The 26,612-nt window shown below is 37.2% G+C and overlaps 1 protein-coding gene across 1 annotated transcript in view; it reads right to left on the bottom strand.

Annotated features, from left to right (window-relative positions):
• LAMA2 (laminin subunit alpha 2) overlaps positions 1 to 26,612 on the bottom strand; it is a 602,802-nt gene that overhangs the window by 538,012 nt on the left and 38,178 nt on the right. The gene's annotated exons all lie outside the window — the stretch shown is intronic.

Here is a 26,612-nt window from a genome sequence, read left to right as displayed (position 1 = left end):
GTCTGATTCCTCCAGGTCCATTTTTTTCCCTCAAGACTTCTTTGGCTATTCAGGGTCTTTTGTGTCTCCGTACAAATTTTAAGATTTTTTGTTCTAGTTCTATAAAAAATGTCACTGGTTGGGCTTCCCTGGTGGCACAGTGGTTGAGAGTCCGCCTGCTGATGCAGGGGACACGGGTTTGTGCCTCAGTCCAGGAAGATCCCACATGCTGCAGAGTGGCTGCCCCCGTGATCCATGGCCGCTAAGCCTGTGCATCCGGAGCCTGTGTTCCACAACGGGAGAGGCCACAACAGTGAGAGGCTCGCGTACCGCAAAAAAAAAAAAAAAAAAAAAAGCCACTGGTAATTTGATAGGGATTGCATTGAATCTGTAGATTGCTTTGGAAAGTATAGTCATTTTCACAATATTGATTCTTCCAATCCAAAAACATTGTATATTTCTCCTTCTGTTTGTGTCATCTTTGATTTCTTTCATCAGTGTCTTATAGTTTTCTGAGTACAAGTCTTTCGCCTCCTTAGGTAGGCTTATTCATAGGTATTTTATTCTTTTTGTTGCAGTGGTGAAGGGGATTGTTTACTTAATTTCTCTTTCTGATCTTTTGTTGTTAGTGTAGAGGAATGCAAGAGATTTCTGTGCATTAATTTTGTATCCTGCAACTGTACCAAATTCATTGATTAGCTCTAGTAGTTTTTTGCTGGTATCATTATGATTCTCTACGTATAGTATCATGTCATCTGCAAACAGTGACAGTTTTACTTCTTTTCTTACAATTTGTATTCTTTTTATTTCTTTTTCTTCTCTGATTGCTGTGGTTAGGACCTCCAAAACCATGTTGAATAAGAGTGGTGAGAGTGGACATCCTTGTCTTGTTCCTGATCTTAGAGGAAATGCTTTCAGTTTTTCACCATTGAGAATGAGGTTTGCTGTGGGTTTGTGATATATGGCCTTTATTATGTTGAGGTAGGTTCCCTCTATGCCCACTTTCTGGAGAGTGTTTATCATAAATGGGTGTTGAATTTTGTTAAAAGGTTTTTCTGTACCTATTGAGATGATCATATGGTTTTTATTCTTCAATTTGTTAATACGGTGTATCACATTGTTTGATTTGTGTATACTGAAGAATCCTTGTATCCCTGGGATAAATCTCACTTGATCATGATGCATGATCCTTTTAATGTGTTGTTGGATTCTGTTTGCTAGTGTTTTGTTGAGGATTTTTGCATCTATATTCATCAGTGATCTTGGTATGTAAGTTTCTTTTTTTTGTAGTATCTTTGTCTGGTTTTGGTATCATGGTGATGGTGGCCTCACAGAATGAGTTTGGGAGTGTTCCTTCCTCTGCAATTTCTTGGAAGAGTTTGAGAAGGATGGGTGTTAGCTCTTCTCTAAATGCTTGATCGAATTCATCTGTGAAGTCATCTGGTCCTGGACTTTTGTTTGTTGGAATATTTTTAATCACAGTTTCAATTTCATTACTTGTGAATGGTCTGTTCATATTTTCTATTTCTTCCTGGTTGAGTCTTAGAAGGTTATACCTTTCTAAGTATTTGTCCATTTCTTCCAGGTTGTCCATTTTATTGGCATAGAGTTGCTGTATTAGTAAAGCATTTTCAATTAAAGTATGTACATTGATTTTTTTAGACATAATGCTATTGCACACTACAAGTGTGCAATGGACTACAGTACAGTGTAAATGTAACTTTTAAATGCACTGAGAAACAAAATTTGTGTGACTTGCTTTATTGTGATATTTGCTTTATTGCAGTGGTCTGGAACTGAACCCACAATATGTCCAAGGTATATTTGAAATAACCACTTAAATTGTGTGGCAGGTAAATTTCAGACAGAAAGGAATTCCAGGCACAAATCTACAGGATTTAATGGTTTATAAATTGACACTGACTAAAAATAAAAATAGCCTCAAATGGTTGCCAATGGGGGTAGTGGGGCACAAAAATGGATAAAGGGGATCAAAAAGTACAAGCTTTTATTTATAAAATAAATAAGTCCTGGGGATGTAATGTACAAGTACAGTGACTATAGTTAACAATATTGTATTGAATATTTGAAAGTTGCTAAGAGACTAGATCTAAAGTTTTTAGCACAAGAAAAAAATTTTTATAACTATGTATGGTGACTGATGTTAACTAGACTTATTGTGGTGATCATTTCACAATATATACAAGTATCAAATTGTTACATCATAGACCTGGAACTAATATAATGTTATTAGCCAATTATACCTCAATAAAAAAATATTATGACCTTATATCCAAAAAAAAATAGCCTCGAGAATAGTACTAGAGTCCAAATACCTTTATATCCAACCAGCAATTAGGCTGGTGCCTGCCACATAAAAAACACTTATAATAAATACTCAATAACTTGAATGAATGTTCGGGAAAACATTCCTAATTTGATGAGATAGGCACCATGAAGGCAAATCATTTCTTTTCCTGGAAAGTCTTTTGGTTTCACAATCAAAAACAGAAGAGCGGCCTCCATCTTCTGAATGAAAGTATAACTATTAATTTATGGAAGAACTGCGCTGCTTTGCTTTTTCCATGCAGTATGTCTTATAGAGCATTTTAGTTTGAATTTCTCTTCATTCTACATACAGTCACACATAAAATCCGGCCACACCATCATTCGATTTCAGTGTTCCTTAAATTTTAAAAAAGTTCCATCATTGTGGCCTCCTGAAACAGTATTACTTGAGAAGTGAATTTCTATGACGTGACAAATAAAATGGAAGCAGTAGATGATAATATTAGCATATGCTGTGATATCTTTACAGAGAACAGTAAAAATCTATTTTAAAAAGCAATAATTGCAAGGTGAAAAAGATTACTCAATGCACATACTTTTCAATCCTATGCTATATAAAATATCATGTAACTTTAATTTGTATTTATTATATATTATTTTCTCTTTATTTTCTTTCACTAAATAAACTTCATCTATCCATCCTATTTGAGTAACATCGATCAGTACGCATAAGGTATATAAAAATTTCCAGCACTGTGTTTCACCTTCACTCTCAGCTTCACAGTATCAAAAATTTACTAGCAATCTATGGAGAGAATAACTATGGAAAGCCTCATTATCTCAGTGCTTCTCAAACTTTTTTTCAAAATTTTCCTCAAGGTAGAGAAGAATAAATTGGATATACCCTGGGGTCTGGTGGTATAGCCACAACTCTGAAACATTTTTTGGAGTCAGACTGGATCTTTCAAAAATTCAAATAAATTTTGGTCTACTCATATATATTTTCTTTAAATAAAAATAATGTTTAAAGTTGCTCTTGAATAAAATCGATGGCCCAAAAAGACATGCCACGTTCATGCTGTGGCGTTATGAACTCCACGGCATAGAACTATGCCATGGATATCTTTAGTAGCTACTGCTCTCCACGCTGCAAATGGTGTGAATTTTTTTCTCTAAAAATGGTAGTGAAATTTATAATAAGAATTCTTAACTCATATGAACTCATGTATTTTGTTCAGATGAGCTTTTATTTTTTTCCTTTCTGCCCCCAATTTTTTTTTATTGAATTTTTTACACACTGGAGTTTTTTTAGATATACTAATCAACCACACTACCTACTCTCATCTGAGAAATAGAGGCATTTTAAATGTTTTTGAAATGATTAATTAATGGCTCTACTTAACGTTAAAACTTTGTATGGGTAGCTTGATTTTTGCTCCTCAGATTAGACAAAACTTGCAAAGAGAGATACAGTGATACAATAGGTAGATGACAGATTTATTTAAAAAAAAAACAAATTTAGAAATCCAAACAGGATCCAAATGCTCATAGAGTGGCAAAAGTAATATAAGGATGAAACTATTAAATGTGGGTTTTGTTCTATTCATTTTATTCTATTTTAAAAGTATTCCCAGTTTTGAGTACCTCCACATCTTCTGACCTTTTGTTTTCAAGTTTTGATAAAGCTAGGACTTATCTCTAACTCACCCGCTGTGGTCATAACTCACAGACTAGTGGCTGACAACCCAGATCATACTACCTTTTTACATATGCCCAAATCCTGGATCTGGTGCTTAATAGCTGTGTGGCCTCACTAAAGCTTACTTAACCTCTACCTCTATGACTTCATCTGTAAAACAGGAATAACAATAGTTCCTATCTCATAGCAGTTAGTGAGAAAATAAATTATCTGTAAACACAAGATTTATCACTGCTTTAAATAGAACAATTTCGTTGACTGTCGGATTGAACTTTCTAGCTTTCTAAAGACAGTAGTTTTTATTTGTGTGGAAAAAATATTGTATGAAGTTTTCAATAATATTTTTTGTATACTGCTTTTATAATACAGCCTTGGAAGAAATAAAGAAAACAAAATCAAAATACACTCAGACAATTTTATCAACTTGGAATTTTTTAGCTCTAGTGAGGTATAATTGACAAATAAAATGGCATATATTTAAAATGTACAACTCGATGTTTTGATAATACATATATACTGTAAAACTGGGAAGACCCAGTGGGCTCTCTATGTGTTACTACCTACAACTGCACGTGAATCTACAATTGTCTAAGTAAAATTTTCAATTAAAAAAATCAAAAGAAATATATTCTCAGACATTCTCACTACATTCCTGCACTGTCACCAGGAAGGGAACTGAGATACATATTAGAAACATAATGTTTAGAAACATAATGCTGTTTGGGCATTGGTATTCTATAAGGTCTTCCATGAAATAATCACATCTTACTGAAGTATAAACACATCTAAATTAAGCTCCTCCTCTGATCCTATAATATGAATGATTAAATAACTATTACCTGAAGATTTTTCCATCCAAAGCTCACACTTAGTGACAAAGTGACACTTAGTGGTTGAAAGTGGATGCCTTGAAGTTAGCACAACTTGAGTTAGAATATGGACGTCACCAGTGAAGAGATCTATAACCTCGTGCAAGGTCCTCACCATGAACTTTCTCTGAACCCCATGCCCACTGGCCACCCCACCACTACATTTCTCCAGCAATCTGTGCTTAGCTCTAACAGCACTCAGGATCCTGTTTCCAACTCCCTGTTCTCTTTCTTCTGATCTCCCCAAGATTATGCTTCATTTATTGTTGCACTAAATAATTTTATTATTTATTACTTCCCTGTGAAGAGTGATTCTTACTCTTAGTACTTTCCTTGCTCACATCTGTTTCTTATAGGTTTATCTAGCTCATAAATCATAATCTTCTTCTGACACACTGAAGAATGCTTATTAATACTGCTGAAATTTAAATTCATGTGGAGAGTACTTAGAAAGATAAAGAAAATTTAGTTGGAACATGCATAGACATCTCACACAATCTACTGTTTGATGGTAGAAAACTTCTGTGCTTTAAACCAAAGGATTGTTTAAAAAGCTCTTAAATTTTTCCCCTTATAAGATTTTGTAATTTTTTCATTCAAATGTGTCATATCTGGCTATGTACTTGAGAACAACAGAGCTTTGCTGTGGTACAGATTTATCCCATATGACAGGTCAGCACTGAGAGTAAAAATTACATCAAGGAATTGGTAATGTAAAATGCCAACAAACCCCCCTTTCATAAAACAACTGTATGTGTTTAAGAAATATTAAATAAAATCAAATATGATGACTGTTAGCAATCTTTTGCTGATACAGATATTCCTTTAAAAGAGCTATAAAAACCAGAATCTTCTTTCACTCAGACACAAAGAATTTCCAGAGCTTGCAATTTCCTCCTGAAATAATATAATACAAAAAACACATCCTAATTTAAATATTCACGTCTTCACTTTATTTAATGGTATGGTACTTTTACTATAGATATTATATTTTAATGTTCCATGATGGTTCTTCCTGTTTTAGAAAGCTAAGAGCCACCTTCAGGAGTAATAGATCATCATTATGAAGTTCATATTTCTTTCTTTGAAAAATGTGTTCTGCTCCTAAAAATGACAACACACTGGCACTCAAAATAAAATCTTTAACATGCATACTACATTTTTTAAAACTAGCAAATAATCCACTGGTCTAGGAGACAAACTTCAGGATTCAAGTCTACTTCAAACAATCTTGATCAAACATTCCCGTAGAACTAAAGCATAAGAGATGAAACATGAAATTTAGCAAAACAATAACAAAAAAATCTGCAGGATATAATTTGGTCCCTGAACATTTTGAAGATCAAGAAAATTCAGCTGGGATTCAACATTTAAAGGATACTATCAATAAAATATACCTAGAATAATGCAAATGTACTTTGCAGGTTTGTCATTTTGACTAGAAATATCTGAGAAATGAAATTCTTTTAAAATTGTCCTCAGAAAAGGTGGGGTGGCAGGGAGCAAGTTTAACTCCTTTAAACGGCACATCCCAAGTCATCCTTTTATCAGTTTGGAAGAAAGGAAAAAAGAAACATTCAACAAAATTATCATAGAACCTCAATAAGCTAATATCATACTTTTTCTCTCTTCTCCTTGCGCCTCTCATACATACCACAATGCGTACACACATACTGACACACACACATCCATCTGCACACACATTCACACGCACAAGCATACATACTACAGACACAGGTTTGTTGTGGAGTATTTTTTTAACAAGGGGCATATTTGGAGGTTGGAAAATGGATCATACAGGCTGTCAAGTATGTCAGAATCCAGGAGACATTAAATATTAAAGGATATTCTAATAGTTTATAAAAACTATGTTTTTCTTCCTTAAAGATTAGATCTACTAGTGAAATCCACTCTGTGTAAAAGCTAGTTTCTTTGTGAGAAGAAAATATTACAGGGCCTTCTTATTGCTTTTATACGAAAACTAGAATAATAGGTTTTCACACAAAATTAAAGAAACAAACCAGGAAGCAGTCTCAATTGAAAGGTACTTTAAGCAGAGACAGGGTGATCTTTCGGAAGGAGCATGGATTCCGATCCCAGCTGATATTGACTAGTTCTGGAATACGTATCAGGCATTTTCACCTATCTGATACTCAGGGAAATGTGACCTAAGCCGGCCAGCTATCTTGGTCCCTATGAACACATGGTTGGACACATGAACCATGCAAGCTAATCAGAGCCTGGAAGTAGGAAGACTTTCTCCTTCTGAGATTTAAAGTGCTGAGGACCACCTAACCCTGTAACTTAGGCATCTTGTAGAGAGAGCCCAAATGAAATTAAAGACAACAAAAAGGAAAACTGAAAGGAGAGAGGGGAGAGCCCCAATGAAGCAACTGCAAGCCCTCATCAACAGGTGGTTAAGTCAGGTCTCCTTTGCACTCTCTGGACAAAATACCAAGAGTTGTCAATAGAGGCTAAATTTTTATTTCCATCACCTGCAACTGAAGACTAACCAAAGAGAAACTACCTATCTTATATAATTCTAGCAATGAATAATCTAGGACAGTACGTAGAAGGTATCTGACAATGCTAAATATTATTATTACTATTAATATAAAAGGGTAATTCTTTTTTCTTTTACAAAGGATGTGCTCTGATTTTGCATTATAAAACTCAACATCTATAAACATCTCCCTAACACAGGATAGATACCTAATCAAATATTGATGAGCAAATGAATAAACAAAGTTGATGGGTTTCAATTTGGAAAAGCTATCTATGGTATAATGTTTTATTTTCCAGCTAGATAGCTAACAATTTAACAAGCCATAGAAGGTGAAGAGCATTAAATTAATATTTCATGTTCATGAAGTAGGGGAAAGTATAAATTATCATTCTATTTTCCTTTTTTCCATGGTTAAACAGTAAATCTCTCAACCTTCTTAAGTAGTTTAATTTTTGTATCCAATGAGACATTTATCAAATGTTAACAGAATTATTAGTAGGAAAATCTCAACTTTCAGCAGTTTACAACTTGAGAATTAAAAAGGCAATGTCAAAACTGGATGATAACTTGTAGATAAAGCAAAAAAAAAAGAAGTATAATTATTCAAACTTTTCCATTCTGTTATCATTGAATCCTCTTTTAAATCAATAATTATAGAATAAATAAATAGAAGTTATATGTATTGTAAAGAAAATATTCAGTGTTTGAGTACAGGATTGTTGATTTGTAGTATTATCTGTTGATTTGTAGTATTATCTTTTCAATCTTGATTTCTACTGCTGCATAATAAATTACCAAAAACCTCATGACTTAAAACAACATGCATTCACTATCACACAATTCCTGTGGGACAGGCGTTGGCATTGCTTAGATTGGTCCCCTGCTTAGGGTCTCACAAAGCTGCAATCCAGCTGTGGTTTCTTGCTGGTTATCAACCAGGGGCTGCTCTCAGCTCCTAGAGGCCCCCAAAGATCCCTGCCATGTGACCCTCTTACAACCGGGCTATTTGCTTCTTCAAGGCCAGCACAGGAATCTCTGAATTCTAGGTGTTCTTTTAAAAGCTCATACGATCAGGTCAGGTCCTCTTAGGATAATCCCCCTTTTGATTAACTCAAAGTAATCTAGTTAGAGATCTGAAGTATATCTCAAATTGCCCCTTGTACTTTGTCATAAAATGGAACTTAATTATGAAATTGATATCTCATCATCTTCACAGGTCCCTCTCACACTCAAAAGGAAGTGATTATACAGGACATGCAACCCCAGGGTTGGGAACCTTGGTGCCCACCACACCAAAGAACCTAATTGTCCCAAAATATGATTGTATATACACAAAGACCTCAGACATGCAGACCAGTCACTTAAAAACACACAATTTAAAATTACCAACTCCAGAGGCTTCCGGGAAGATGGCGGAAGAGTAAGACACAGAGATCACCTTCCTCCCCACAGATACACAAGAAATACATCTGCACGTGGAACAACTCCTACAGAACACCTACTGAACGCTGGCAGAAGACCTCAGACCTCCCAAAAGGCAAGAAACGCCCCGCGTACCTGGGTAGGGCAAAAGAAAAAATAAACAGAGACAAAAGAATACGGACGGGACCTGCACCAGTGGGAGGGAGCTGTGAAGGACGAAAGGTTTCCACACATTAGGAAGCCCCTTTGCGGGCGGAGACTGCGGGTGGCGGAGGGGGAAGCTTCGTGGCCGAGCCGCAGAGGAGAGCACAGCAACAGGGGTGCGGGGGACAAAGCGGAGAGATTCCCTCACAGAGGTTAAGGGCCGACCGGCACTCACCAGCCCGAGAGGCTTGTCTGCTCACCCGCTGGGGCGGGCTGGGCTGGGAGTTGAGGCTTGGGTTTCGGTCTGATCGCAGGGCGAGGACTGGGGTTGGTGGCGTGAACACAGACTGCAGGGGGTTACTGCGCCAGGACTACCCGGAAGGGAGTCCGGGGAAAAGTCTGGACCTGCCGAAGAGGCAAGAGATTTTTCTTACCTCTTTGTTTCCTGGTGCGCAAGGAGAGGGGATTAACAGCGCTGCTTAAAAGAGCTCCAGAGACGGGCGCGAGCCGCAGCTAAAAGCGCGGGTCCCAGAGACGGGCATGAGATGCTAAGGCTGCTGCTGCTGCCACCAAGAAGCCTGTGTGCGAGAACAGGTCACTATCCACACCCCGCTACCGGGGAGCCTGTGCAACACGTCACTGCCAGGGTCCCGGGATCCAGGGTCAACTCCTCCGGGAGAACGCACGGCGCGACTCAGGCTGGTGCAACGTCACGCCGGCCTCTGCCGCTGCAGGCTCGCCCCACACTCCGTGCCCCTCCCTCGCCCCGGGCTGAGTGAGCGAGAGCCCCCGAATCAGCGGCTCCTTTAACCCCGTCCTGTCTGAGCGAAGAACAGACGCCCTCCAGCGACCTACACGCAGAGGCGGGGCCAAATCCAAAGCTGAGCCCCTGGGAGCTGTGAGAACAAAGAAGAGAAAGGGAAATCGCTCCCAATAGCCTCAGAAGCAGCGGATTAAAGCTCCACAATCAACTTGATGTACCCTGCATCTGTGGAATACATGAATAGACAACGAATCATCCCAAATTAAGGAGGTGGACTTGAGAGCAAGATTTATTATTTTTTCCCCTTTTCCTCTTTTTGTGAGTGTGTATGTGTATGCTTCTGTGTGAGATTTTGTCTGTATAGCTTTGCTTCCACCATTTGTCCTAGGGTTCTATCCGTCCTTTTTTGTTTTTTTTAATTTTTTCTCTTAATAGTTATTTTTTATTTTAATAACTTTATATTTTTTCTTACTTTATTTTACTTTATCTCTTTTCTTTTTTTCCTTCCTTCCCTCCTTCCTTCCTTCCTCCCTCCCTTTCTTTCTTTCTCTCTTTATACTTCTACTAATTCTTTCTTTCTACTTTTTCTCCCTTTTATTCTGAGCCGTGTGGAAGAAAGGCTCTTGGTGCAGCAGCCAGGAGTCAGGGCTGTGCCTCTGAGAAGGGAGAGCCAACTTCAGGACACTGGTTCACAAGAGACCTCCCAGCTCCACATAATATCAAACAGCAAAAGTCTCCCAGAGATCTCCATCTCAACACCAGCACCCAGCTTCACTCAACAACCAGCAAGCTACAGTGCTGGACATCCTATGCCAAACAATTAGCAAGATAGGAACACAACCCCACCCATTAGCAGAGAGGCTGCCTAAAATCATAATAAGTCCACAGACACCCCAAAACACACCACCAGACGTGGACCTGCCCACCAGAAAGACAAGATCCAGCCTCATCCACCAGAACACAGGCAATAGTCCCCTCCACCAGGAAGCCTACACAACCCACTGAACCAACCTTAGCCACTGGGGACAGACACCAAAAACAAAGGGAACTACGAACCTGCACCCTGCACAAAGGAGACCCCAAACACAGTAAGATAAGCAAAATGGGAAGACAGAAAAACACATCGCAGTTGAAGGAGCAAGATAAAAACCCACCAGACCTAACAAATAAAGAGGAAATAGGCAGTGTACCTGAAAAAGAATTCAGAATAATGATAGTAAAGATGATCCAAAACCATGCAAATAGAATAGACAAAATGCAAGAAACATTTAACAAGGACCTAGAAGAACTAAAGATGAAACAAACAACGATGAACAACACAATAAATGAAATTAAAAATACTCTAGATGGGAACAATAGCAGAATAACTGAGTCAGAAGAACGGATAAGCGACCTGGAAGATAAAATAGTGGAAATAACTACTGCAGAGCAGAATAAAGAAAAAAGAATGAACAGAATTGAGGACAGTCTCAGAGACATCTGGGACAACATCAAACGCACCAACATTCGAATTATAGGGGTTCTAGAAGAAGAGGAGAAAAAGAAAGGAACTGGGAAAATATTTGAAGAGATTATAGTTGAAAACTTCCCTAATATGGGAAAGGAAATAGTTAATCAAGTCCAGGAAGCACAGAGAGTCCCATACAGGAAAAATCCAAGGAGAAATATGCCAAGACACATATTAATCAAACTCTCAAAAATTAAATACAAAGAAAACATATTAAAAGCAGCAAGGGAAAAACAACAAATAACACACAAGGGAATCCCCATAAGGTTAACAGCTGATCTTTCAGCAGAAACTCTGCAAGCCAGAAGGGACTGGCAGGACATACTTAAAGTGATGAAGGAGAAAAACCTGCAACCAAGATTACTCTACCCACCAAGGATCTCATTCAGATTTGATGGAGAAATTAAAACCTTTACACACAAGCAAAAGCTTAGAGAGTTCAGCACCACCAAAACAGCTTTACAACAAATCATAAAGGAACTTCTCCGGGCAAGAAACACAAGAGAAGGAAAAGACCTACAGTAACAAACCCAAAACAATTAAGAAAATGGGAATAGGAACATACATATTGATAACTACCTTAAATGTAAATGGACTAAATGCTCCCACCAAAAGACACAGATTGGCTGAATGGATACAAAAACAAGACCCATATATTTGCTGTCTACACGAGACCCACTTCAGACCTAGAGACACATACAGACTGAAAGTAAGAGGATGGAAAAAGATATTTCATGCAAATGGAAACTAAAAGAAAGCTCAAGTAGCAATTCTCATATCAGACAAAATAAACTCTAAAATAAAGACTACTGGAAGAGACAAAGAAGGACACTACATAATGATCAAGGGATCAATCCAAGAAGAAGATATAACAATTGTAAATATTTATGCACCCAAAATAGGAGAACCACAATACATAGGGCAAATACTAACAGCCGTAAAAGGGGAAATCAACAGTAACACATTCATAGTAGTAACACATTCACACCCCACTTTCACCAACGGACAGATCATCCAAAATGAACATAAATAAGGAGACTCAAGCTTTAAATGATACATTAAACAAGATGGACTTAATTGATATTTATAGGACATTACATCCAAAAACAACAGAATACACATTTTTCTCAAGTGCTCATGGAACATTCTCCAGGATAGATCATATCTTGGGTCACAAATCAAGCCTTGGTAAATTTGAGAAAATTGAAATTGTATGAAGTATTTTTTCCGACCACAACGCTATGAGACTAGATATTACAGGAAAAGATCTGTCAAAAATACGAACACATGGAGGCTAAACAATATCCTACTTAATAACGAAGTGATCACTGAAGAAATCAAGGAGGAAATTAAAAAATACCTAGAAACAAATGACAATGGAGACACGACAACCCAAAATCTATGGGATGCAGCAAAAGCAGTTCTAAGAGGGAAGTTTATAGCAATACAATCCTACCTCAAGAAACAGGAAACATCTCGAATAAACAACCTAACCTTGCACTTAAAGCAATTAGAGAAAGAAGAACAAAAAAACCCCAAAGTTAGCAGAAGGAAAGAAATCATAAAAATCAGATCAGAAATAAATGAAAAAGAAATGAAGGAAACGATAGCAAAGATCAATAAAACTAAAAGCTGGTTCTTTGAGAAGATAAACAAGGTTGATAAACCATTAGCCAGACTCATCAAGAAAAAAAGGGAGAAGACTCAAATCAATAGAATTAGAAATGAAAAAGGAGAAGTAACAACTGACACTGCAGAAATACAAAGGATCATCAGAGATTACTACAAGCAACTGTATGCTAATAAAATGGACAACCTGAAAGAAATGGACAAATTCTTAGAAATGCACAACCTGCCAAGACTGAATCAGGAAGAAATAGAAAATATGAACAGACCAATCACAAGCAGTGAAATTGAAACTGTGATTAAAAATCTTCCAACAAACAAAAGCCCAGGACCAGATGGCTTCACAGGCGAATTCTATCAAAAATTTAGGGAGTAGCTAACACCTATCCTTCTCAAACTCTTCCAAAATATAGCAGAGGGAGGAACACTCCCAAACTCATTCTATGAGGCCACTATCACCCTGATACCAAAACCAGACAAGGATGTCACAAAGAAAGAATACTACTGGCCAATATCACTGATGAACATAGATGCAAAAATCCTCAACAAAATACTATCAAACAGAATCCAACAGCACATTAAAAGGATCATACACTATGATCAAGTGGGGTTTATTCCAGGAATGCAAGAATTCTTCAATATATGCAAATCAATCAACGTGATACACCATATTAACAAGCTGAAGGAGAAAAACCATAGAATCATCTCAATAGATGCAGAGAAAGCTTTCGACAAAATTCAACACCCATTTATGATAAAAACCATGCAGAAAGTGGGCATAGAGGGAACGTTCCTCAAGATAATAAAGGCCATATATGACAAGCCCACAGCCAACATCATCCTCAATGGTGAAAAACTGAAAGCATTTCCACTAAGATCAGGAACAAGACAAGTTTGCCCACTGTCACCACTCTTATTCAACATAGCTTTGGACGTTTTAGCCACAGCAATCAGAGAAGAAAAGGAAATAAAAGGTAGCCAAATTGGAAAAGAAGTTGTAAAGCTGTCACTGTTTGCAGATGACGTGATACTATACATAGAGAATCGTAAAGATGCTACCAGAAAACTACTAGAGCTAATCAATGAATTTGGTAAAGTAGCAGGTTACAAAATTAATGCACAGAAATCTGTGGCATTCCTATACACTAACGATGAAAATACTGAAAGTGAAATCAAGAAAACACTCCCTTTTACTACTGCAGTATAAAGAATAAAATATCTAGGAATAAACCTACCTAAGGAGACAAAAGACCTGTATGCAGAAAATTATAAGACACTGACAAAAGAAATTAAAGATGATACAAATAGATGGAGAGATATACCATGTTCTTGGATTGGAAGAATCAATATTGTGAAAATGACTCTAATACCCAAAGCAATCTACAGATTCATTGCAATCCCTATCAAACTACCACTGGCATTTTTCACAGAAGTAGAACAAAAACTTTCACAGTATGTATGGAAACACAAAAGACCCCGAATAGCCAAAGCAATCTTGAGAATGAAAAATGGAGCTGGAGGAAACAGGCTCCCTGACTTCAGACTATACTACAAAGCTACAGTAATCAAGACAGAATGGTACTGGCACAAAAACAGAAAGATAGATCAATGGAACAGGATAGAAAGCCCAGAGATAAACCCACGCACATATGGTCACCTTATCTTTGATGAAGGAGGCAGGAATGTACAGTGGAGAAAGGACAGCCTCTTCAGTACGTGGTGCTGGGAAAACTGGACAGGTACATGTAAAAGTATGAGATGAGATCACTCCCTAACACCATACACAAAAGTAAGATCAAAATGGATTAAAGACCTAAATGTAAGGCCAGAAACTATCAAACTCTTAGAGGAAAACAAAGGCAGAACACTCTATGACATAAATCACAGCAAGATCCTTTTTGACTCACCTCTTAGAGAAATGGAAATAAAAACAAAAATAAGCAAATGGGACCTAATGAAACTTCAAAGATTTTGCACAGCAAAGGAAACCATAAACAAGACCAAAAGACAGCCCTCAGAATGGGAGAAAATATTTGCAAATGAAGCAACTGACAAAGGATTAATCTCCAAAATTTATAAGCAGCTTATGCAGCTCAATAACAAAAAACCAAACAACCCAATCCAAAAATGGGCAGAAGACCTAAACAGACATTTCTCCAAAGAAGATATACAGACTGCCAACAAACACATGAAAGAATGCTCAACATCATTAATCATCAGAGAAATGCAAATCAAAACTACAATGAGATATCATCTCACACCAGTCAGAATGGCCATCATCAAAAAATCTACAAACAATAAATGCTGGCGAGGGTGTGGAGAAAAGGGAACCCTCTTGCACTGCTGGTGGGAATGTAAATTGATACAGCCACTGTGGAGAACAGTATGGAGGTTCCTTAAAAAACTACAAATAGAACTACCATATGACCCAGCAATACCACTACTGGGCATATACCCTGAGAAAACCATAATTCAGAAAGAGTCATGTACCAAAATGTTCATTGCAGCTCTATTTACAATAGCCTGGAGTTGGAAACAACCTTAGTGTCCATCATCAGATGAATGGATAAAGAAGATGTGGCACATATGTACAATGGAATATTACTCAGCCATAAAAAGAAACGAAATTGAGCTATTTGTAATGAGTTGGATAGACCTAGAGTCTGTCATACAGAGTGAAGTAATTCAGAAAGAGATCGACAAATACCATATGCTAACACATATATATGGAATTTAAGAAAAAAAATGTCATGAAGAACCTAGTGGTAAGACAGGAATAAAGACACAGACCTACTAGAGAATGGACTTGAAGATATGGGGAGGGGGAAGGGTAAGCTGTGACAAAGCGAGAGAGAGGCATGGACATATATACACTACCAAACATAAGGTAGATAGCTAGTGGGAAGCAGCCGCATAGCACAGGGAGATCAGCTCGGTGCTTTGTGACCGCCTGGAGGGGTGGGATAGGGAGGGTGGGCGGGAGGGAGACGCAAGAGGGAAGAGATGGGAACGTATGTATATGTATAGCTGATTCACTTTGTTATAAAGCAGAAACTAACACACCATTGTAAAGCAATTATACTCCAATAAAGATTTAAAAAAAAAATTTTTAAGTAAAATTACCAACTCCAAATATTTAATCTATATTTCACTATTGAAATTTACACTCAACTTTTTCTTTTGTGGGAAATGAGTTGGGATTAGAGTTCAAGCTATCGTAAAAACTCTTTCTAGTAACGTGCCTATCCCTGTTTATTAGCACCTGGATGATATGACAGAAGGAGAAATGAAATAATAACAGCAGCTTTTCTTCATTTGCTGTTGAATTACTGTGACATGGATCAAATGGATTAGCAGGCAAGCTGGTTGGTCAGTCTGATGGCAGCAATGCTGATTAAAAAGTCCAGAAGGGAGAAGCTTGCTGTAGCAAATGTATCTTTACTGACATAAAATGTTTCATAGGTCTTGGTATTTAAAATTTGAACAGTCATCAGAAGAAAAAGGCACAGTTACATCTACTAAAATGCATTTTTAATTTTTTTCATTCCATAAGTGTTTACTGAGAGCATTCCCAGCTTCACCACAAATAAAATGAGTGAACATTATAAAATCATACCTCCTCCCTACAGCCTTCAGTGAAAGGATTTAGGTTGAAAGGATCTAGGTTGAAAGGATCTAGGTTTTTTTTAAGGCTCTGAGTCATCTCGCAGTTAATAAAAATTTTTAGGTAAGTGAGGCCCCCTTATGAATATACTTCTTCTTACTGATATTCTCTCAAATGTCTGAAGACAACTAGTATACCTTTTCTGAGCCTGTTCTGGTATATGATAAATACTTGCCATCACCCCAGGCATTACTCATATGGGCCTTCATTCCAATATCCACTCTTTCCTCAAAAAGTAAACTGCTTTCCTATATGCCTCTGAGGTATGGCATCTGAAATTTATGTCTTCAGATTTAACTCAGCAAACAGAAGACAGGAGCTATCACTTTTCTATTTTAAATCAGTGGGCTGCAAATTTAGGGGTACACATAAGGATTTTGGTAAACACTCAAATTACTGGACCCAAATCCAGAGATGCTGATTATCTCATTTAATCTGGGTAGGGTCCCTTGAATGTGCATATTTAAACCCTTGGTAATTTGGACTCAGGTGAATCATAAGTCACTATGTGAGAAAATTTATCTCTTGAAATCATATAAGATTCCATTAGCTATTGTGTAATCTTATCAGAGAACTGACATCTTATGAATTTCCTGTTCACTAAATTCCCTAAGATTATATATATGAGTTCCCGTGCAGTGTAAAACTATCAAGTTCAGGGGACAAATCACAAGGGCTTTGACATAGTACTACAGAAGTCCATCATAATAGATGTATCACTCTAACCTTTGACGATCTTCCAAGATCTTGATTTCGTCATACATATATGTACCTAATGAACTTGCCACCATAAATATATTTTATAAGCTGTCTCTGTAAATCTCTATTAAAGTCAGTGGCTTTTTCTTCACAAGGTGCCTCCTATCCAAAAAGCCTCTCATCTGAGATACTCTCACAAGGTAGATATGCTTCTCCTCCTCTTCTTTATCTTTACAACTGTTTTCTTCTACATTATTCATGAGAAGTATTTGGTGATTTCTTTTTAATATTATTTCTATTTTAATAATATTTAATATTATTTCTATTTAATATTATTTCCACTAATTTTCTCTGATAAGTGAGTGAGTAGAAAAAAACTTATGAAACTCTCATCGTCTCCTAGTCATATGGAAAAATGTATTATATACAAACCCACAATGAAAATCATAGTCACTTCCAAAAAGTAGAAACTGTCCAAGACACATTCTCTGATCACACCAAAATAAAAACTATGCCTTAAAAATAAACAGTTTGCACCTAGAGGGATGGGATAGGGAGGGTGGGAGGGAGATGCAAGAGGGAGGAGATATGGGGATATATATATATATGTATAGCTGATTCACTTTGTTATAAAGCAGAAAACAACACACCATTGTAAAGCAATTATACTCCAATAAAGATGTTAAAAATAAATAGTTTGTGTTTAAAAAATATATATTAGCTTGTGTAGAAATTCATGATAATGAGAGCCCTATAGAGCAGCTTGCACAAATGGCACTCTTCCTCATCCAGTAAGCACACTGCCCACAGGTCTCTAGAACAGTCTTTCAGCCAACCTTGCAGTCAGTCCTGCCACCCCAAGTGAGCTCCCTCTGATAAGTACTTGGGCTTAACTGCAACGAAGGCAGTTACCAATGGAACTGATATTTGTTCAATATGCTCCATAATACACAGGTAAAAAATATGTGATTTTTTTAAAAATGTTATCCAAATAATACTACATATTAAGAATCCCATTAAGACATATCGTCATTAACTAAGCTTTTAAAAAAATTCTATAAAAGATCAACTAGTCGGCTTAGTCTACAGGATTCTACAGAAACTATTTTTTTTTTTTAACATCTTTCTTGGAGTATAATTGCTTTACAATGGTGACGAAACTTAATTTTTTTTTATTCCACAGAAGCACCAACTAGAAGAAATCTGCCATTCTCAGTATATACAACTGAAAAAAATAATTTTACTCTCCATGACAACAGTGTTCAGACAAACAAAAACTTTTAGAACCCATTTAAATGAGTCAACTCATAATTTTAAAAATGAAATTAAAAAAGGTAATAATTTATTCAATGTTTCTGGGTGCTGTCCATATTTTATTACTTTTTCTTTTAAACTAAGCTGGAAGAAAAGGATTTCTTTAGTCTTCAGAGAAGTTTCAATAAACAGTAACTTAAATGACAATGGAACAGACACTTTTAAATGATATTATAAACATATGTTACTTTAAAAGCACTTGAGGATTTGGAACCAAGATGGCAGAGTAGAAGGACATGCTCACTCCCTCTTGTGAGAGAACCAAGATCACAGCTACCTGCTGGACAATCATCGACAAGAGGACACTGGAACTCATGAAAAAAGATACCCCACATCCAAGGACAAAGGAGAAGCCACAGTGAGATGGTAGGAGGGATACAATCACAGTAAAATCAAGTCCCATAACTTCTGGGTGGGTGACTCACAGACTGGAGAACACTTATACCACAGAAGTTCACCCACTGGAGTGAAGGTTCTGAGCCCCACGTCAGGCTTCCCAACCTGGGGGTCTGGCAACGGGAGGAGGAATTCCTAGAGAATCAGACTTTGAAGGCTAGTGGGATTTGATTGCAGGACTTCGACAGAACTGGGGGAAACAGAGACTCCACTCTTGGAGGGCACACACAAACTGGTGTGTGCATCAGGACCCAGGGGAAGGAGCAGTGACCCCAGGGAAGACTGAACCAGACATACCTGCTAGTGCTAGAGGGTCTCCTGTGGAAGCAGGGGTGGCTATGGCTCACCGTGGGGACAGGACACTGGCAGCAGAAGTCCTGGGAAGTACTCCTTGGCGTGAGCCCTCCCAGAGTCCAACATTAGCCCCATCAAACAGCACAGGTAGGCTCCAGTGTTGGGTTACCTCAGGCCAAACAACCAACAGGGAGGGAACCCAGCCCCACCCATCAGCAGTCAAGGGGATTAAAGCTTTACTGAGCTCCGCCCACCAGAGCAACAGTCAGCTCTACCCAACACCAGTCCCTCCCATCAAGAAACTTGCATAAGCCTCTTAGATAGCCTCATGCACCTGAGAGCAGACGGCAGAAGCAAGAAGAACTACAATCCTGCAGCCTATGGAACAAAAACCACATTCACAGAAGGGTAGACAAGATGAAAAGGCAAAGGGCCATGTACCAGGTGAAGGAACAAGACAAAACCCCAGAAAAACAACTAAATGAAGTGGAGGTAGGCGACCTTCCAGAAAAAGAATTCAGAATAATGATAGTGAAGATGATCCAGGACCTTGGAAAAAGAATGGAGGCAAAGATCAAGAAGATGCAAGAAATGATTAACAAAGACCTAGAAGAATTAAAGAACAAACAAACAGAGATGAACAACACAATAACTGAAATGAAAACTACACCAGAAGGAATCAACAGCAGAATAACTGAGGCAGAAGAACGGATACGTGACGTGGAAGACAAAACAGTGGAATTCACTGCTGTGGAACAGAATAAAGAAAAAAGAATGAAAGGGAATGAAGACAACCTAAGAGACATCTGGGACAACATTAAATGCAACAACATTCGCATTATAGGGGTCCCAGAAGGAAAAGAGACAGAGAAAGGAACAGAGAAAATATTTGAAGAGATTATAATTGAAAACATCCCTAACATGGGAAAGGATATCGCCACCTAAATCCAGGAAGTGCAGAGAGTCCCATACAGGATAAACCCAAGGAGACACATGCCGAGACACATAGTAATCAAACTGGCAAAAATTAAAGACAAAGAAAAATTATTGAAAGCAGCAAGGGAAAAATGACAAATAACATACAAGGGAACTCCCATAAGGTTAACAGCTGATTTCTCAGCAGAAACTCTACAAGCCAAAAGGGAGTGGCATGATATACTTAAAGTGATGAAAGGGAAGAACCTACAACCAAGATTACTCTATCCAGCAAGGATCTCAGTCAGATTCCATGGAGGAATCAAAAGCTTTACAGACAAGCAAAAGTTAAGAGAATTCAGCACCACCAAACCAGCTCTACAACAAATGCTAAAGGAACTTCTCTAAGTGGGAAACACAAGAGAAGAAAAGGACCTACAAAAACAAATGCAAAACAATTAAGAAAATGGCCATAGGAACATACATATCGATAATTACCCTAAACGTGAATGGATTAAATGCTCCAACCAAAAGACACAGGCTTGCTGAATGGATACAAAAACAAGACCCATACGTATGCTGTCTACAAGAGACCCACTTCAGACCTAGGGACACATTCAGACTGAAAGGCAGGACATGGAAAAAGATATTCCATGCAAATGGAAATCAAAAGAAAGCTGGAGTAGCAATGCTCATATCAGATAAAATAGACTTTAAAATAAAGAATGTTATAAGAGACAAGGAAGGACACTACATAATAATCAAGGGATCAATCCAAGAAGAAGATATAACAATTATAAATATATATGCACCCAACATAGGAGCACCTCAATATGTAAGGCAACTGCTAACAGCTCTAAAAGAGGAATTCGACAGTAACACAATAATAGTGGGGGACTTTAACACCTCACTTACACCAATGGACAGATCATCCAAAATGAAAGCAAATAAGGAAACAGAAACTTTCAATGACACAATAGACCAGATAGATTTAATTGATATTTATAGGACATTCCACCCAAAAGTGGCAGAATACACTTTCTTCTCAAGTGCACATGCGACATTCTCCAGGATAGATCACATTTGGGTCACAAATCAAGCCACAGTAAATTTAAGAAAATTGAAATCATATCAAGCATCTTTTCTGACCACAGCGCTATGAGATTAGAAATCAATTACAGGGAAAAATATGTAAAAAACCCAAACACATGGAGGCTAAACAGTATGTTACTAAATAACCAAGAGATCACTGAAGAAATCAAAGAGGAAATCAAAAAATACCTAGAGACAAATGACAATGAAAACACAACGATCCAAAACCTATGGGTTGCAGCAAAAGCAGTTCTAAGAGGGAAGTTTATAGCTAGACAAGCCTACCTCAAGAAACAAGAAAAATCTCAAACAAACAATCTAACCTTACACCTAAAGGAACTAGAGAAAGAAGAACAAACAAAACCCGAAGTTAGCAGAAGGAAAGAAATCATAAAGATCAGAGCAGAAATAAATGTAATAGAAACAAAGAGAACAATAGCAAAGATCAATAAAACTAAAAGCTGGTTCTTTGAGAGATAAGCAAAATTGATAAACCATTAGCCAGACTCATCAAGAGGGAGAGGACTCAAATCAGTAAAATTAGAAATGAAAAGGGAGAAGTTACAACAGACACCGCAGAAATACAAAGCATCCTAAGAGATTACTACAAGCAACTCTATGCCAATAAAATGGACAACCTGGAAAAAATGGACAAATTCTTAGAAAGGTATAACCTTCCAAGACTGAACCAGGAAGAAATGGAAAATATGAATAGACCAAACACAAGTGATGAAATTGAAACCGTGATTTAAAATATTCCAACAAACAAAAGTCCAGGATCAGATGACTTCACAGATGAATTCTATCAAGCATTCAGAGAAGAGCTAACACCCATCCTTTTCAAACTCTTCCAAAAAATTGCAGAGGAAGGAACACTCCCAAACTCATTCTATGAGGCCACCATCACCCTGATACCAAAACCGGACAAAGATACTACAAAAAAAGAAAATTACAGACCAATATCACTGATGAATACAGATGCAAAAATCCTTGACAAAATACTAGCAAACATAATCCAACAACAAATTAAAAGGATCATACACCATGACCAAGTGGGATTTATCCCAGGGATTCAAGGATTCTTCAATATATGCAAATCAATCAATGTGATACACCATATTAACAAATGGAAGAATAAAAACCATACGATCATCTCAATAGATGCAGAAAAAGCTTTTGACAAAATTCAACACCGATTTATGATAAAAACTCTACAGAAAGTGGGCATAGAGGGAACCTACCTCAACATAATAAAGGCCATATATGACAAACCCACAGCAAACATCATTCTCAATGGTGAAAAACTGAAAGCATTTTCTCTAACATCAGGAACAAGGATGTCCACTTTTGCCACTATTATTCAACACAGTTTTTGAAGTCCCAGCCACAATAATCAGAGAAAAAAAAGAAATAAAAGGAATACAGATTGGAAAAGAAGAAGTAAAACTGTCACTGTTTGCAGGTGACAAATACTATAGATAGAGAGTCCTAAAGATGCCACCAGAAAACCACTAGAGCTAATCAATGAATTTGGTAAAACTGCAGTATACAAAATTAATGCACAGAAATTTCTTGCATTCCTATACACTAATGATGAAAATCTGAAAGAGAAATTAAGGAAACACTCCCATTTACCACTGCAACAAAACGAATAAAGTACCTAGGAGTAAACCTACCTAGGGAGACAAAAGACCTGTATGCAGAAAACTATAAGACACTGATAAAAGTAATTAAAGATGATATCAACAGATGGAGAGATATACCATGTTCTTGGATTGGAAGAATCAATATTGTGAAAATGATTATACTCCCCAAAGCAATCTACAGATTCAATGCAATCCCTATGAAATTACCGATGGCATTGTCTACAGAACTAGAGCAAAAAATCTTAAAATTTGTATGGAGACACAAAAACCCCGAATAGCCAAAGCAGTCTTGAGAGAAAAAAAAACAGAGCTCGTGGAATCAGACTCCCTGACTTCAGACTATACTATAAAGCTACAGTAATCAAGACAATATGGTACTGGTACAAAAGCAGAAACATAGGTCAATGGAACAAGATAGAAAGCCCAGAGATAAACCCACACACCTATGGTCAACTAATCTATGAAAAAGGAGGCAAGGATATACAATGGAGAAAAGACAGTCTCTTCAATTAGTGGTGCTGGGAAAACTGGACAGCTACATATAAAAGAATGAAATTAAAACACTCCCTAACACCATACACAAAAATAAACTCAAAATGATTAGAAACCTAAATATAAGACCAGACATTGTAAAACTTTTAGAGGAAAACATAGGAAGAACACCCTTTGACATAAATCACAGCAAGATCTTTCTTGATCCACCTCCTAGAGTAATGGAAATAAAAACAAAAATAAACAAATGGGACCTAATGAAACTTCAAAGCCTTTGCACAGCAAAGGAAACCATAAACAAGATGAAAATACAACCCTCTGAATGGGAGAAAATATTTACAAACGAATCAACGGACAAAGGATTAATCTCCAAAATATATAAACAGCTCATGCAGCTGTTTACAAACAACCCAATCCAAAAATGGGCAGAAGACCTAAACAGACATTTCTCAAAAGAAAACATACAGATGGCCAAGAAGCACATGAAAGCTGCTCAACATCACTAGTTATTAGAGAAATGAAAACTACAATGGTATCACCTCACACCAGTTAGAATGGGCATCATCAGAAAATCTACAAACAACCAATGCTGGAGAGGGTGTGGAGAAAAGGGAACCTTCTTGCACTGCTGGTGTGAAGGTAAATTGATACAGCCACTATGGGGAACAGTATGGAGGTTTCTTAAGAATCTAAAAATAGAATTACCATATGATCTTGCAATCGGACTACTGGGCATATACCCAGAGAAAACCGTAATTCAAAAAGACACATGCACCCCAATGTTCATTGCAGCACTCTTTACAATAGCCAGGTCATGGAAGCAACCAAAATGCCCATCAACAGACGAATGTATAAAGAAGATGTGGTACATATATACACGGAATATTACTCAGCCATAAAAAGGAACAAAATTGGGTCATTTGTTGAGACGTGGATGGATCTAGAGACTGTCATACAGAGTGAAGTAAGTCAGAAAAACTAATATCGTATATTAAAGCATATATGTGGAATCTAGAAAAATGGTACAGATGAACTGGTTTCCAGGGCAGAAATTGAGACACAGATGTAGAGAACAAACGTATGGACACCAAGCGGGGAAAGTGGCGGGGGAGGGGGGGGTGATGAGTTGGGAGATTGGGATTGACATGTATACACTGATGTGTATAAAATGAATGACTAATAAGAACCTGCTGTATAAAAATATATATATTATTCAAGTAAAAAAAAAGAGAATAAAATAAAAGCACTTGAGTGAAAACCTTTGCTGATAAAGATTTTCTTTCAAGTTTCTTCTAAAAGAACTCAATAAAAATCAAAGGGGAAAAATAGTAGATGGGATGGGTGAATAACCACAGAAGTTATGGCTATGAACAAAGTTTACTGTCCAAAACAGAACTTGAATAAGGAGCTGTGAAAGTAGAAGTCAAGGGAAGGTCACAGTATTTGTGCTTCAGCTGTTAGGTTTGCTCTTAATCATATATCTTGGAATTGTTTTCTGAGCTTGTTTTAATGAGATTGTTTTTGCTGCTCTTTTGTGGTGAAGACCTTTAAACACAGCTAAATTTGCATAGTGTTCTCTAGCCATAATCTTTTCAAGCTAAGATAAACATAGGCCAACAATGTCCTCCTTTATCTTTTGCTTCTGAACTTCTCAGTGACAGAGGTATATATAGGTTATGTGATGACCCCTAGCTACATGGTGTATTTGAAAAATCACTGTCAGTAGATTACAGCACACTGGGCACAGAGCGTAAAACTACCATCTAACACATGAGAATATGTTTGCTTTTAATGGTGTATCTTGTTAATGAAACTCATTATCATGTTTCTCACTTACATATTTATCATCTGGTTAATATTGTTTTTTAGTTCTGAGCTCATCTGTTTGTTCAGCATGTCATGTATTTTTTGTTTGTTTTGAATCTTGTAAACTATATTTTTAAAATCTCTTAAAATGAATGTAAGAGACGCAAAGGATTAGTGAAATACAAAGTCAAATTTTACAGTCAAGAGAACCAAACTGAATGAGGATGCACAGAATATTCACAAAAAGCATGACTCATTTATTTGATTTATTGATTCATTCATTCATTCAACAAACTTCCTCCCTATCCCCAATCTCTCAAAACCTTTCAGATTAATCTCCTAACACAAACTTTGATGGTGTACTTTACTTTTCAAGAGCTCACAGTAAATCTCTCCCACCTCATTTTACTTTCCTCCATTTCTCTAGCACCTAGTATTAAATGGCTGGTAACTGGTAGACATTAAGTCAGTGTTCATGGAAAGTTTTACATAAATTCATTCCATCTAAATTACTCTGAAGTTTTTCCATTTACTTGCTCCACTCCAAGCCTTATTTTCCACCATCACCCAAAGAATACCTTCTGCTCAGGCAACTTATCTTAAAAGCCCCAGTCTTATTCCATGTCATTGCCCTTGACTTCTTCCTTTATGGAATATGTGGTTCTGTACCTCTGTAAGTACTACACACCTCTCATTAAGATTTAAAATAGCATTCTGCATATATAATATACCCTCTGTGTTTCCATGGCTTCTAGGTCATATTTTAGGATATGGCACTCCTAGATTTAGCCATGGAGTTAAACAAAATATTTACCACAAAAATGTGATACATTCTTTATTCATTCATGAATGCATTATCTGTTTATTCCCTCATTCAATATTGATTCATTCCAACAAATATTTATCGGGTGTCTATCAGTGCCAAACAATGTGCTAAGCATTAATAGAGAGAGATGGTAAGGAAAACAGAAATAGTCCTTTCCCTCTTAAAGTTTACAATAGAGAAAAAAAGGGACACTCATCAACTCATTCAAAAAGTCAACAATTATAATCCATGAGGAGTGCTAAGACAGAAAAGCATAGGAAATGACAGCACCCCCAATAAGGGAGTAGATCTACTTGGGAGGTAGGAGGCAACCTTAAAAAGACTCCTCTAAGGAAGTGATATTTGAACTGAAGTTTGAGAAATAAATAAGCTAGGTGGGGGCTATCTTCTAAAGCAGTAGGAAGGCTCAGAGACAAGGACTTTTAATTCAGCGAAGCAAACAGAACATATTTAAGATATCAAAAGAGTCTAGTATGAACAGACACAACTTGACAAATAATGGCAAAACCCCCTAGAGGCAAGAATGGTGGAGACTTTTTTGGTGTTTCTTACAGGAACAATGGCAGATCACTTCGCTATAACTTTAAAATAGGGGAATGACAAACATCTCTGGCTACTGTGAAGAGAACAGATTGGAGTGAGCAAGAACTGGGGAAGTCTTTTC

This window comes from Stenella coeruleoalba, assembly GCF_951394435.1.
Source record: "Stenella coeruleoalba genome assembly, chromosome: 12".
NCBI lineage: Eukaryota > Metazoa > Chordata > Mammalia > Artiodactyla > Delphinidae > Stenella > Stenella coeruleoalba.
This window is presented reverse-complemented; position numbering and strand designations above follow the sequence as displayed.